At 47.9% G+C, this 12,645-nt stretch overlaps 2 long non-coding RNA genes across 2 annotated transcripts; one reads left to right on the top strand and one right to left on the bottom strand.

Annotated features, from left to right (window-relative positions):
• Positions 1-1,021: 1,021 nt before the first annotated feature.
• On the top strand, positions 1,022-4,933 carry LOC140702269 (uncharacterized). Its single transcript, XR_012081377.2, has 2 exons — positions 1,022-1,114; positions 2,809-4,933. It is a non-coding gene; the product is annotated as an uncharacterized LOC140702269 (long non-coding RNA).
• Positions 4,758-11,458, bottom strand: LOC140702353 (uncharacterized). Its single transcript, XR_012081478.2, has 2 exons — positions 11,264-11,458; positions 4,758-6,232 (listed from the first exon to the last, which is right to left on the bottom strand). It is a non-coding gene; the product is annotated as an uncharacterized LOC140702353 (long non-coding RNA).
• Between the last annotated feature and the right edge of the window lie 1,187 nt (positions 11,459-12,645).

Raw genomic sequence — 12,645 nt, 5'->3', positions numbered from 1 at the left:
TACCTATAAAAAGCCATAAAATGTGTATCTATAAAAATGGCACATAACTAACTGACTATAAAAGCTACTCGGAGTGGTGGTTTTTCAGCCCCTTTTGAGCAGGATGAGTGCGCCGATTCACCTCTGCGCCATCTTGTTGATTCGAAATTTTTCAGAAATCAAAATCAAACAGAAAAACAGGATTCTGCCTTAGTATGGCAAAGAAGGCAGCTTCTCACAGAGCTTGGCAGAGCACATCCCAAAATACCGAACTCAAGTGGAAGGATCCTGAGGCCACGCTGGGAGAAATCCCACCACTGCTCCAGGTCAGTCAGTCTACCACCCATCCCACTTCTCACAGGAAAAAAAAAAAGCCCACTCACGCAGCCTTTCTTCCTCTGAAGGCTGGGATTTCTCTCCAGCTTCTTCTTCCCCCAACACACACACACACACACACACACAGACACACACCCCTGTTTCCCTCCCGAGTTATAGTTTCTCTTGCTCAGGAATCTGCTGGTAAAGGTGAGATACCTGGACCGGCCTCCCAAAGTCCCCTGACATTTCATTAACCCTGTTGAGATGCTCTTTGTTTTTGGCTTCCTTTGGACCTCCTTGGATGTTTTCTCTGAAAAGCGACCTCTTCCCTGACTTTGAGTGTCATCCCTTCAGGTGCTCCCACCTCCCTCGCCACCATTTCCTCCTTCTCCTCACTCTTTCCATTACTTTCCCCTCCCTTTTGTGCCGCCTGGCCTTCCTGCTCTCCTCCTCGCTCATCGTCATCTTATCTGAAGCCTGCACATGGAGGAGAGAGGATGCTGAGGGAGCAAAGCGGGACCCAGATCTTGCTGACTCCAAGGCCCCCCCATTTTTGTCCCCCCCTTTCCTCTCCCCCCTTCTTTTTATTTGCACGGATGGCCTTGGACCCTTTATTAATGAGGAGAGAAGCACTCTCTCCTCCACCTCCCCTCCTACCTCAGCCCTGCCTCTCTGCCAGGTGTGCGTGTGATTTATTACACCATTTTAGTCATTATTTTCAGTTACCCAATTATTCTTCCTCTTTTTTAAAAAAAAGGTAAAAATGCAAGAACTTTGTTGTGGCAGCAGCTGGGAATTTGGAGGCATCTGGAAAAAGGTAAGGAACAGAGCAAAGGGAAATGAAGAGCCACGCGCGGCAGCAAAGGCCTTGCATGCTGCCTCTGTGCTTCTGACACACACATACACACAAACACAAACACAAACACAAACACACACACACACACACACACACACACACACACACAAACACACACACACACAGAGAGAGAGAGAGAGAGAGAGAGAGAGATTAATTAAGGAAGCCGGAGTGTTCATTTCTCTGTGCTCCTTGCCAACGTCTTGGGCCGGTGGCTTGGGGGCAGAGGATGGTCCCTGGTTTGAGAAAGGGAGTCCGTCCTTCAATGAAAGGCTGCACCGCAGTGGGGTGTCTGTGAAAGCATAAGGCAATGTGGGATGATGACCCACCCTGGGCCCTCCTGGGCCTGGCTCTCCCCTCTGGTCAGTGAATACAGCCTAACCCTAATCCAGCGCGAAGAGGAAGATGGACCTTGCTTATTGACACCTCTAGGTTTCGCCAACGCTCAGCTCGGGTTTTCCCCAAATCAATGATTTGGACTCAACTCACAATTTGGAGTCCAGCCACCCACCTCTTTCTGGGGGTTGGAGGATTTGTTTCTAAGAGGGACTCAGACTTGGGACTTGGGGCTTGGAAATGGATACCCAGGATTTGGATTCAGGACTTGGACCCAGAGAGTTACCTGCATCCCTGGCACTCGCCAGTTGCAGGGTTATTTTGCAGGAAAGATCCGCCGTCCCTTGTCTTGTGCTTTTTTGGGTTGCATGATCCAATGGACTTCAGTTATCAGAAAACTTTCCTGCACCACCATTTCTTGCTCCTCCTCTTTGTGCACCCCGGAAGGAAGGAAGGAAGGAAGGAAGGAAGGAAGGAAGGAAGGAAGGAAGGAAGGAAGGAAGGAAGGAAGGAAGGAAGGAAGGGAGGGAGGGAGGGAGGGAGGGAGGGAGGGAGGGAGGGAGGGAGGAAGGAAGGAAGGAAGGAAGGAAGGAAGGAAGGAAAGGAAGGAAGGGAGGGAGGGAGGGAGGGAGGGAGGGAGGGAGGGAGGGAGGGAGGGAGGGAGGAAGGAAGGAAGGAAGGAAGGAAGGAAGGAAGGAAGGGAGGGAGGGAGGGAGGGAGGGAGGGAGGGAGGGAGGGAGGAAGGAAGGAAGGAAGGAAGGAAGGAAGGAAGGAAGGAAGGAAGGAAGGAAGGAAGGAAGGAAGGAAGGAAGGAAGGAAGGAAGGAAGGAAGGAAATGAGGGATCCGACAGGAGATGAAGTTGCTTGAAACAGCCCTGGCTGCCTCATGAAATGGTTCATTCTCTCTCTCTCTCTCTCTCTCTCTGTGAGAGGCGGGAAGGTCCCTCTTGATGAGGTGAGCCTTGCATGTAGGCATCCATGTACGTGTGCCAAAGCTCCCCGAATGCCGGAGACCTACCCACCCAAACAGGGCTCCCTTCCTGCCCGGCACACCTTTCCAAGGCAAGGTTCCGGGGGTTTCTGCCAAACTGTTCCCGTTTTCCCCTTTTATCACTATACATTTTGCACTGCATTGTTTGCAACACTGAGCCGCTACGAAACCGGGCATGTGGAGAGGATTTTAAATAAAGGAGCTGAGTTAATCAAAGACACACTGGAAACATTAAGGGAGGCTGGAGGGAAAAATGGGAACCAATTTGTAACTTGGATGCTTTAGCCTCTAATCTTCTCGTTGGGCGCACTTTTTCACTCTTTTTCAGAGTCTTTGACCCAGGTGCTATTTTGGTGAATCAGCCAAGGCGATGCCCAAGCAGAAATGCTTCGTGCCAGCCCATGGATGCAATGTCTTCCTTCCCATCACCTCATTCATCATCCGGATCCATTTTCCTCTTCTTCTTTCCTGTCCTTCCATCAGTTTGATAACAAACTCTCTGAAAGCTTTGTTAACAATCCGGAGTCCCATGTGCCTCTTTCTCTCATCTTGGCTGCCTCTTCTGACAACACCACATTTGTTAATAAACCTCCTGACACCCCTCTCCTTTTTCATCTTAATAAACAGGACCAGCCTTAAAGTCTGGGAGTCTGGTTTTGTGCTGATCGAAAGTGTTTGCTCAAGAAGCTCCTTAGCTGAGCCCATCTTGGGAAAGAGTCTTCTCCAGGGGAAGGTTGGTGAAATACACCTCCAGTTCTTTCAGCTGGGACACCATGGCTAGAGGGGCCTCCCTCCGAAACCCAGCAACCCTCCAAATGGATAGCATCCCCTCTTCTATCAGAGACACGCGTCTGCCTGCAGGAGCCCAGCAAAATGCCTAATTAGTGAGAAAAGATGGCCGCCCTCTGACTACCTGTGCCTTTCCCACTAGAAATAGGTAATTGATTCTTGGCTTAGAGCCTCTTTGCAGCTGTAAGTGGACTTAAGTGGAATAAAAAGCCCTGTAAATCATTCAAATTAGAGCATCGAGGGCAGCTCCGGTATCTCCTGCTTACAGGAAAGAAGTGGGGGAAACTTCCCTGCCTTCAAAAGGCCGCAGACCAGTGGGGTTTGAAAGGATCCTTCAGCCCCACCGCCAGGATCAGCTCTTAACTCAGCACTGAATCATCTGCAAAGCATAGCTGGATTGGGCCACTGGGGCTGAGTCCACATTCACCATCCATCAGTCTAGAATGCCATAAGATGGGGGAATCTGGCAGCTTCTTCACAGACTCATAGACACACATTTTCTCAGAACAGGATGAACTTTCATGGACATATAAATGGAAAATGGAAAGCCACACTGCACTACCCTTGTAAGAAGAGTATTTGACATCTACTGAAATGTTAAATGATGGTTGAGAAGAGGCCATCTAAATAAAGTTGTACTGCTGTATCGCCAGCATTCAAACCATCCAGTGTTGGGTGATTTGTTGAGGATTGGATACATTGGTTGCATGCCTTAGCCTTCTGACTTAGAAACATCTGCCAGCCTCTCACGTCTACCTTGAAGTTGCAGGTGGGCTACTGTCAAGAAAAAAAACCTGGGCCAAATGAAACTTGGTTTTCTGTTGGGGGAACACTGTGTGCACACGATGGTCATCTAGCCAGTAGCTTGTCCATCAGGCAATTGGTTGGTTGCAGAATTGGTTGCAGAATTGGCCACGTGATCCATTGCGTCAAAAGCAGCCTGCTAAAGGGGCAAAACCATGGCCTACACGGCGCTTCTCAACAGGGTTTGGTAGACCTTGGTCTTTAATATACCGTAAGAATCTCTGGTTTTGATGCAGTGGTCCAAAATGCTGCAGGCAGACTGTTGACCCCAGACATGGCAGACAATTTTTGTTCGGTATTTCTTTACAATGGAGCTTTTAAAATACGTTTCTAAATCATTGTAATCTTAATGGTGTTTTAATACTATTACTTATTTAATCACCTTTCCCAAAACTGTTTGATGTAGGTATCCCTTCTGTGTTTAAGTTTTCTTAAGACTCTTCCTGCTCCCAGTTTCCATTCAGGGGATGATGGTCTTTCCACAGTGACACCAACACCCTGTACATATTGACTTGGAAGTAAGGCCCATTGTGTTGACAGGGACTTTGGTTTCAGGTAAACATCCATTACCATCAAAAAAACTACTACAGATTGAGCTGTCTCCTCAGGCAAGCTTTCCTTGCACGACTGGCTGGCTGATTGGGATTTTTAAATGGGTGGCATTGCCTTCCTGCTTTGAATGGGTTTTTGGTGTTGCTTTTGTTTTCTGTCTTTCAAAGTGGCATTTGATTCTTTTTAGTAGTTGTATGCATGTTGCTTTTAGCTTTAAATATAGTCTTTTAACAATGGAAGCAGTCTTGGGTCCTTTTTACGGAGAAAGGTGGGGTAAAAACTATTTTAAATAAATAAATAAAAATTGGAGTCTTTTGCGTTTCACACAGAGGCAAGCCCACGGGGAGCGTTCAGTCAGGAGATCCAGCCAGCCGGGGCTGCTTAAGGCACAACACCCATTTGGAAGAATGTGTATTTCCTGCTCTTACAAGGCTTTCTCTCCGACCACAAATGCTCCCATATGAATGTGTATCCATCAACCGACATCCAAAGAGAAGCCACAGTTTGTATTCCAGTGAGCGTTCCAATTTGGCTTTTACTGTGTTTTGACAATTGCACCCTTCTTGCCACTGGAGGGAGCACTGGCGCTAGATACGGGAGTGCCACCTTGTCTAACAGAACTGTAAGCAACCTGCCGGGTACGCTTGCTAGCAGGAATAATAATAATGTGCTGACTTATGCCGACTCTCGTTTGTGGGCTTCTACATGGAGAGTAGTCAGAGGTAGTTGACCATTCCTTTCTTCCGGGAGCAATCTGAGAACTGGGCAGTTTGTCATGCAAGACGCACAGTGGAGAATTGAACCCCCAAACTCTGTCTCCATCGCTCAGTACTTCATTCACTAAACTATCCAGCCATCGGGTTAGCAAAAACACACTTTTATTAGATCTATACTTTATATTTGCAGATGCAATCTGTTATGTACTTCAACACGAAATGAGGGGAATGATCTTTATAGGGACTTTATGTAGAGACGGCCAAGCGTCTTCACTCATCCCTGGGCTACAAAGAGAGGGTGCAAAGCACTCTAAAATCCTGATGCTCCCATTTCCCTGAGATGAGCAGTGGTCCTTAGAGAATTCCTACTCAATGCCAGCAGACCTCTGGAAAAGAAATTGTTTGGGCGGGTTCTGCAGAAAGCAGGCAGAATATTGATCAGGCTCTCTGCTCTTGATATCATATGACACAGTACAATATGATACAATTTGAAATGAGACATATGGATAAATCATAATTTCATTGATGAGAGAGGTCAATTTAATCAATTGACAACGTGTTTGGGAAGCTACCGCTGTGGTTCCAGTTGTGGTGCTGGCGAGGAAGGGGTTGCCCCTGTTCACACTGCTAGTGCAGCTTGTTCTTAGCATGCGGGTACAAAAAACAATGCATTTCTCCCAGCTGGGAGTTTGCAGGTATGACAGATGGACGGTGCTGGCATGAACCGTCAGTCCTTCTGCCCAGAAAGACAGCACGTGCACAGGGGAAATAAATTAGCTATGATTTATTTTATTTTAAGGACACCAAAGTGCAAAGAGTAATTGTATTTCATTGTGCAAATAGCAGAACAAACCCAGTCTTCAACTTGATAGGAAGTCTGGGTTGTTGTAGCTGTGGAAAAAATGATCAAAAACATGTCACACAGGAAAAAGGGTTTCCATTCACAAAGAAATCATTATGGTTAATTTAATTCATTGTAGCATTTAATATAGAAAAGCTTTTCTACAGAGACTGGGAAAAAAGCCAACACTTATATATAAATGGATTTTATTTTAAAAGCTAATGTAGTGGCCAGGATGCTTTGGGGTTATTTTATCTCTCTCCCCACCCCCTCCTGTCGCTCCCTCCTTTTCTTTCAACATACATGCAAAGCTGGCATTGAATCCACAACAAAAGTGTGTGATTGTGTGTGTGTGTGTGTGTGTGTGTGTTGTGCACACAGGGGGGAATCTGTGGAATTTGCTGCTATCTCAAGTTTACTGTTTGTTTTTGAAAAAGAAAAGTGTGCTATCATATTCCATAGAAATATAAATGGTGCTCCTTTTAAAAACCTGACTGCCCCCCTTTTTTAAAAAAAGGGTTATACATGTATTCCAGGCAAGGAGTTGTCAGAAAGAATTTAAGAGCCATTTGTGTCTCACAAGCTTAAATTGGTTTAACAGGGAAACCTGTGAAACTATAGCTCTGGAAAGATAAGGAGCTAGAGCAGAATTTGGAATAGATATATATAATTATCCACTTTCTGATTATTTGGAGATTCTGGAATAGATATATTCCAAATCATCAAAAGGTGGCTGATCAATGGTTTGTGGCCCGGAGCTTTTCCAGCATCTCAGGGTGTGATCACAAGGGGGAAACAGATCGCGGCCTGGTATTGTGTACCGCTAGCAAGCTGGGAGAAAAGAAGCAGAGAGGAACGCTTGCCCAAAATCACAAGCGAGGAAAAGTTTGGAAACAGCACCTGAGGTTCCCAGGCCATAAATCCTGCTGATCTCTGAGTTTTCCCCTCAAACTGAAAGGGGCAAATACATCAACTTCTCTACTCTGGGCAAGTTTGCCAAGGCCTGAGGGCTCATCGTTCAGCTGGCATATCCTCTGCTTGGCAGTCAGAATGGCTGAGCTTGAAGTATTCGTTGTAAGCGTTCCCAAACGGGCAGGTAACAAATTGCCACATCTGCAGATATTTACTGTAAGTACAAGGTTGCAAAAATTGGTTCAGATCAGGCTGACACATTATTTGATATTTCAACAGTCCTCGTTAGCGCAGTGCCAAACCTTGCCCACCCCTTCTAGCATTAAAGGACTCTTGGCCTCTCCCCACCGATGGCCTTGCGTCTTCCTCTTTGGGTAGGTTGGGGGTCCATGTGAGGACTGTTTTAGGGAAAGGGTTTCACCACAGGTAGTCACATACATGTATATGGCTGTACATGTTGGGGATGTAAATTGGTCCTTAGATGTAGTCCGTGCCTGAATAAGAAGGTACCGAGTTGTGCCTAATCCCCCTGCACTCTTCTGGTGGCCCCAAAGCCCAATGTTTCTTCAAGTCCATCATGGTATTTTCCAGATCTCCATGAGCCAGGATGGGGCCTACACAGCCCCATTGACTTTCAGGGATGTGGTCGGCTTTAAGCACTGGGCTCAGGGCGCTGTAGTGCGAACATGCACCACACCGGAGTGTTCAGAGAGCTGGTCCCTATCCCAAGCTTGAAAAGGACCGGCTACAATCTAGTTATAGATAACGGACATGTGGATGGAGGAAGCAGATTTACTGAAGTGGGACGGTGGAAGCTCAAAACAGTCCAAAACAGCCTTTAAGTCCATGCAGGAAAGGGGGGAGCTGCTCGGAAGGCACAGGGGCCCCATGGACAGGTCGCATTGATAAAGGATATGGGGACATCGAAACAAAAGAGTGAGGTAGAAACTGTAAGCCTAGTGCAGGTAGTTACCTCATCTTCAAGGACGGGGAGAAGAGCGATCAAGAGGAAGATGTGAAATATAGCCCTAAGTCCCTGTGCTGGTTCTTGGAATCAGCTTTATGATTATTTATGCATTTCTTTCTGCAGAACTTGGGGGGGGGGGGGAGAATGGTTTCAAAAACCTGGACACGTGCCTTTGTGCAACATAAAAGACCTGTGCTCAGGAACCCTGAACGATTTGAAAGGAGATTTCAGGACAGAGGGTGCCTGCTCCGTCCTGCTCCGCTGAATACCCGAAGGTTTCTCTTTGCCAATAACTTGGCTGCCTCCCAAATCGCCCGTCCGTCACATCCCATGCTTCCACTGGAGCCGAGCGATTTGTTTAGAAAAAGCTGTCAGAGTCTGGCAGTTTTCCTGCCGCTGATGAAAGCCGCTAAGAATGTCTGTGAGTTTTCAGAAGGTGATACAGCTGTAAAAGCAGCGTCGCTACATGGAAAGCAAAGGCGAGGCAATCAGAGGAGACTGGCAGCTCCTGTGTATAAACTACATGACAAGCTACAAAATATTATTTTTTCCAATGGCATGCATGTGTGCGAGCGAGCGGTGTCTTGTGCATGCTACCATACTAGTGTGCCCCTATGGTTGTACTTGAGAAAGAAGAGCCACGCAGCAGCCCTTGGGGTGTGTGTGTGTGTGTGTGTGTGTGTGTGTGTGTGTGTGTGTGTGTGTGTGTGTGTGTGTGTGTGTGTGTGTGTGTGTGTGTGTGTGTGTGTGTGTGTGTGTGTGTGTGTGTGTGTGTGTGTGTGAGAGAGAGAGAGAGAGAGAGAGAGAGAGAGAGAGAGAGAGAGAGAGAGAGAGAACTTTGGCACCTCTTGAATTCTGACTGATGTAGTGAAAGGAGAAATCAGGGGGCAGGACAGGTTGCCCATTTCTTTGTTCTTGTGCACACCTGGGGACTCCGCTTGATTCTCATCTCTTTGGCTTATGCCTGAGGCTTTCCATCAGCATCACCAAAGGGAAGCGGGATTGGCAGGTTGGGTCAGGTTCAGCCACCCTGCCAGTTGCCCAGAATCTGCTGGACCACTTCCCAGCTGCTCCTGCTGTTCCCACAGGTGTCGTTTGGCCACGTCAGCTCCTGGGCCCAGATTTCTCCCTCCCCATGTCAAACCCACCAGCTTTGCTTGGCTGGCCTTCCTCCTCCAGCCGTTTAACAACTCGAATGCTGTTGGGTGGACTAGAAGTGCGCAGAGGTGTGCCTGTTTTTGCCCAGGTTCCAGGATTTCTGGGCTACCCAACTCTTAGAAGGTATGGGTGATGTTTCTGGGGTTGTGCCTCCAAGTTGCTCTGTGGACCACCGGTTGCCCTCCTTCCCGCATGCAGCGCCCCTAGAATCATCCACCCCCACCATCTCTTGGTCCCCAGAAAGAGTTTCAACATATGGTGGAACTCGTACAGGATCATGACAACCCACTCGTAAGGCAGCCACAGGAGTTAAAAAGGGGAAGCTCTTGAGATCAGGGGCCCATCCTTTGCCCAGTGATCGTGCTTTGTTGCCTTCCTCTGCCGCCCCACCAGGAGTCGTTTTAGAAAGAGTCATCAGTAGGTTAATAAATCCATCAAGAAAATGAACAATGGTGAATGGAAAAGAAGTGAAAGCATCTTCTATGCATGTGATGTTGAGAGAGAGAGAGAGAGAGAGAGAGAGTGCCAGGGGTGGAGATCGGTAACTGCAGTCACAGCGTGAGTGACTACAACAGCATGAAATGAATCCATTTAACGGTTGTTAATTGAGTGGGCTAAAGGCAACAGGAGTCCTTGTGGGTTCATTTCCATTAATCAAGCCAGGACAGCCACCTCGGGGTGCGCACGCATGAGATCAAGGTGCTACTTGTTGGGGGTTTTATGTTTATGTTTTATGTGTGTAAGCCATCCAGAGAAATGGCAATGCCAATAGAGGGGCGGAGTAAAAGTGAAATCTATCTATCTATCTATCTATCTATCTATCTATCTATCTATCTATCTATCTATCTATCTATCTATCTATCTATCTATCTATCTATCTATCTATCTATCTATCTATCTATCTATCTATCTGTCTGTCTGTCTGTCTGTCTGTCTGTCTGTCTGTCTGTCTGTCTGTCTGTCTGTCTGTCTGTCTGTCTCTTGTTTCTCTTCTGAAAATATGACCAAGACCACGTGCTTACATAACCTTATTAAGTGGGAAATGCTTAAAAATGTAGGACAAATTACATGATCCAAGCACCTGTCTTTTCCCTCCTCACCCTCCCACTATCTGCAGGGAAGGAACTCTTGACTCAGAAACATCACAGTAGCCTTGTGAGCGACCTGGAACAGGACACTCCAAGTGTCCAGGTGTGAGCAGCATCTGCCTTGCAAGTGGCACCCTCCAGCCCACCTTTGGTTCGCCCTCCAAAAGCAACACCTTCTGCTTGCTTGGCTCCCTCCCTCAACACTTTCGGGCCCAGAGATTATGTCAGGGGACCCACGCACCACTTTGGGGGTTGGCCGTGTCTGCCTGCAGTACCAGCCTGGCCCCAAATCTCTCCTTCTTACCCAGGTCAAGTTCTCTAAAAGCTGGGAGAACTCTCACCTTCACCCAAAACAAGTCCCATAGAGAAGAGATCTCATGGCTTTGGGGACACCCAGCCTGCCCTCCCGAATGCCAACTGCCTTCCTTTGGGGCAATAGTGGAGGAAGACTCAACCTGGTTGGCATCTGCCCTGCCACCCCCTCTTTGGGGCTTCACTGTTCTAGAGGCATCATCTGATGAGGAGCAGCCCTGCCATAGAAAGAGGTCAAGGGCCATCCAGAGGGTCCGCCCAACCCGATGCTTCTTGTTCCCTTCGTCCTCACAACCCTCCCGCATCTTCTAGAATTGCCTGAAATGAAAAGAGTAGACAAGGCAGAAGGGCTCCGCTTTTATTTGCATTCCCTGGTGTGCAATAATATCACCGGAAACATTTTTTGCTAGATGAAATCCACCAAACTGAGCCTTCCTTTGAGGTTGCATTACCAAGCAGTCAAAATGAAAGCTCGCTTGTGTTGCTTTTGATCTAGAACAAGCCGTGTCAAAGCAAAAGTGAGCAGGGCTTTGCAAAAATTATGAGAGAAAGGCCAAGAGGGCCCATCCCAGGATGCTGTTCCACCTACAGCCAGCCTTGCTGGGTCCGCAGATAGAAACGAGGTTGCCCTGCGCGGTTCTTACCTTGGCTGGTCCCGGGTAAAGGCAAAAATCCAGCTGATCCCACATTGATAGCCATGTTCTCTTGGTTCAGAGGGTTGCTCTAGAAATGCATTCCACGCTTTCCCTGGGGTTGTGTGGAAACCAGGGCGTCTCTGTGCATCTCTGCATGCTTACGTCCTTCCTTGCTTCACCAGCTTTTAGAAAATTGCTCTCTAGCCTGCTGGATATTAGAAAATAAGAACATCATTTTGTGTGTAGTATGGAGAATCATAAAGTGGAGTGGAATGGTCTGACATTTGCACCAAAATCAAAAGGGCACTTGGATGCCCTGAGAGGCACTCCATCCTTACGAGTAGGAAGGATTAATCTATTTACGAATCGTTCTCTCTGCAAGGACTCTGCCGGTGCTTTATTTCGATGCTCCTGCAAGCCGCCTTGCATACGCCTCGGTCCCAGGATGCTGGATTCATAGGGATTATATCTGAAACACCAACAGATAAATATGCAGTGTAGCAGGGCTGCTGAAAGAGAGAAGGAAAGGCAGGGACAGAAAAAGTCTGCTGATGTTCATCCATTTCCTTAGCACATCACGGTACTAATAGAATTATCCCCTCTGATCCATGGAAAGGACTGAAAGGAAATTTTAACAGACGGGCAAAGACCAGTGAAGACGACCTTATTTTTGGGAGGGTTGGTTAAATTGCTCTCCACGCACCTTAGCGAACTGGGGGTGATAGAAGAACACCCTCTTCCCACAATGATCTTAGCACTGCTGAGCTGGAAGGGACCCAACGTATCGTCACATCCAGCCCCTGTAAGGAAGGGATCCAACTCCCAACCTCTGGCTCTTCAGCCAGAGACCTAAACCAGGTCCATCGCTCAGTTGCCGATTTGGAACCGGTTGGGTCTCTCACAAGGTCAAAGAATGACTCTCTCTGAATGCTCTGCAAAGCACCCCCCCCCGACCCTTTCCCTCTGGCCCTGCTCCTGAGTTTTCTGGGATTCTCCACCCCTGCCTCTTTCCCTGGACCTTAAACATTGACACGATGGGTGAGGTAGTCAGCAGGGACCAGCCATGGGGGGCTCTCTATGCACACCAGCATTAGAATCACTCCCAGTAGCCAAATTGCCCAGGAATACAGTTGGGCTGGGAGGGCTACATGGATGACCTGCTGGTGGATTTTCCTCTGAGTCCCCTAGCTAGCCACTGTGGGAACAGAATGCTGGACTGGGGAGTCCTGGGAAACTGGGAAGCCTGGGGAATGTAGCCCGCACAGTTCTTGAGTCGAGAATGCAAGGGTTCACGGTACTTTCTCAGCCTCCCCCCCCCCCAATTGTTGGGACAGAGGCACAGCAGCATTTTAGGTATCCGAAGGGGAACTTCCACAGCAGTCATAGGGAAG

Source organism: Pogona vitticeps, chromosome 11, assembly GCF_051106095.1.
Source record: "Pogona vitticeps strain Pit_001003342236 chromosome 11, PviZW2.1, whole genome shotgun sequence".
Taxonomy (NCBI): Eukaryota; Metazoa; Chordata; class Lepidosauria; order Squamata; family Agamidae; genus Pogona; species Pogona vitticeps.
The sequence above is the reverse complement of the archived record's forward strand: the minus strand, read 5'-3'. Positions and strand labels throughout refer to the sequence as shown.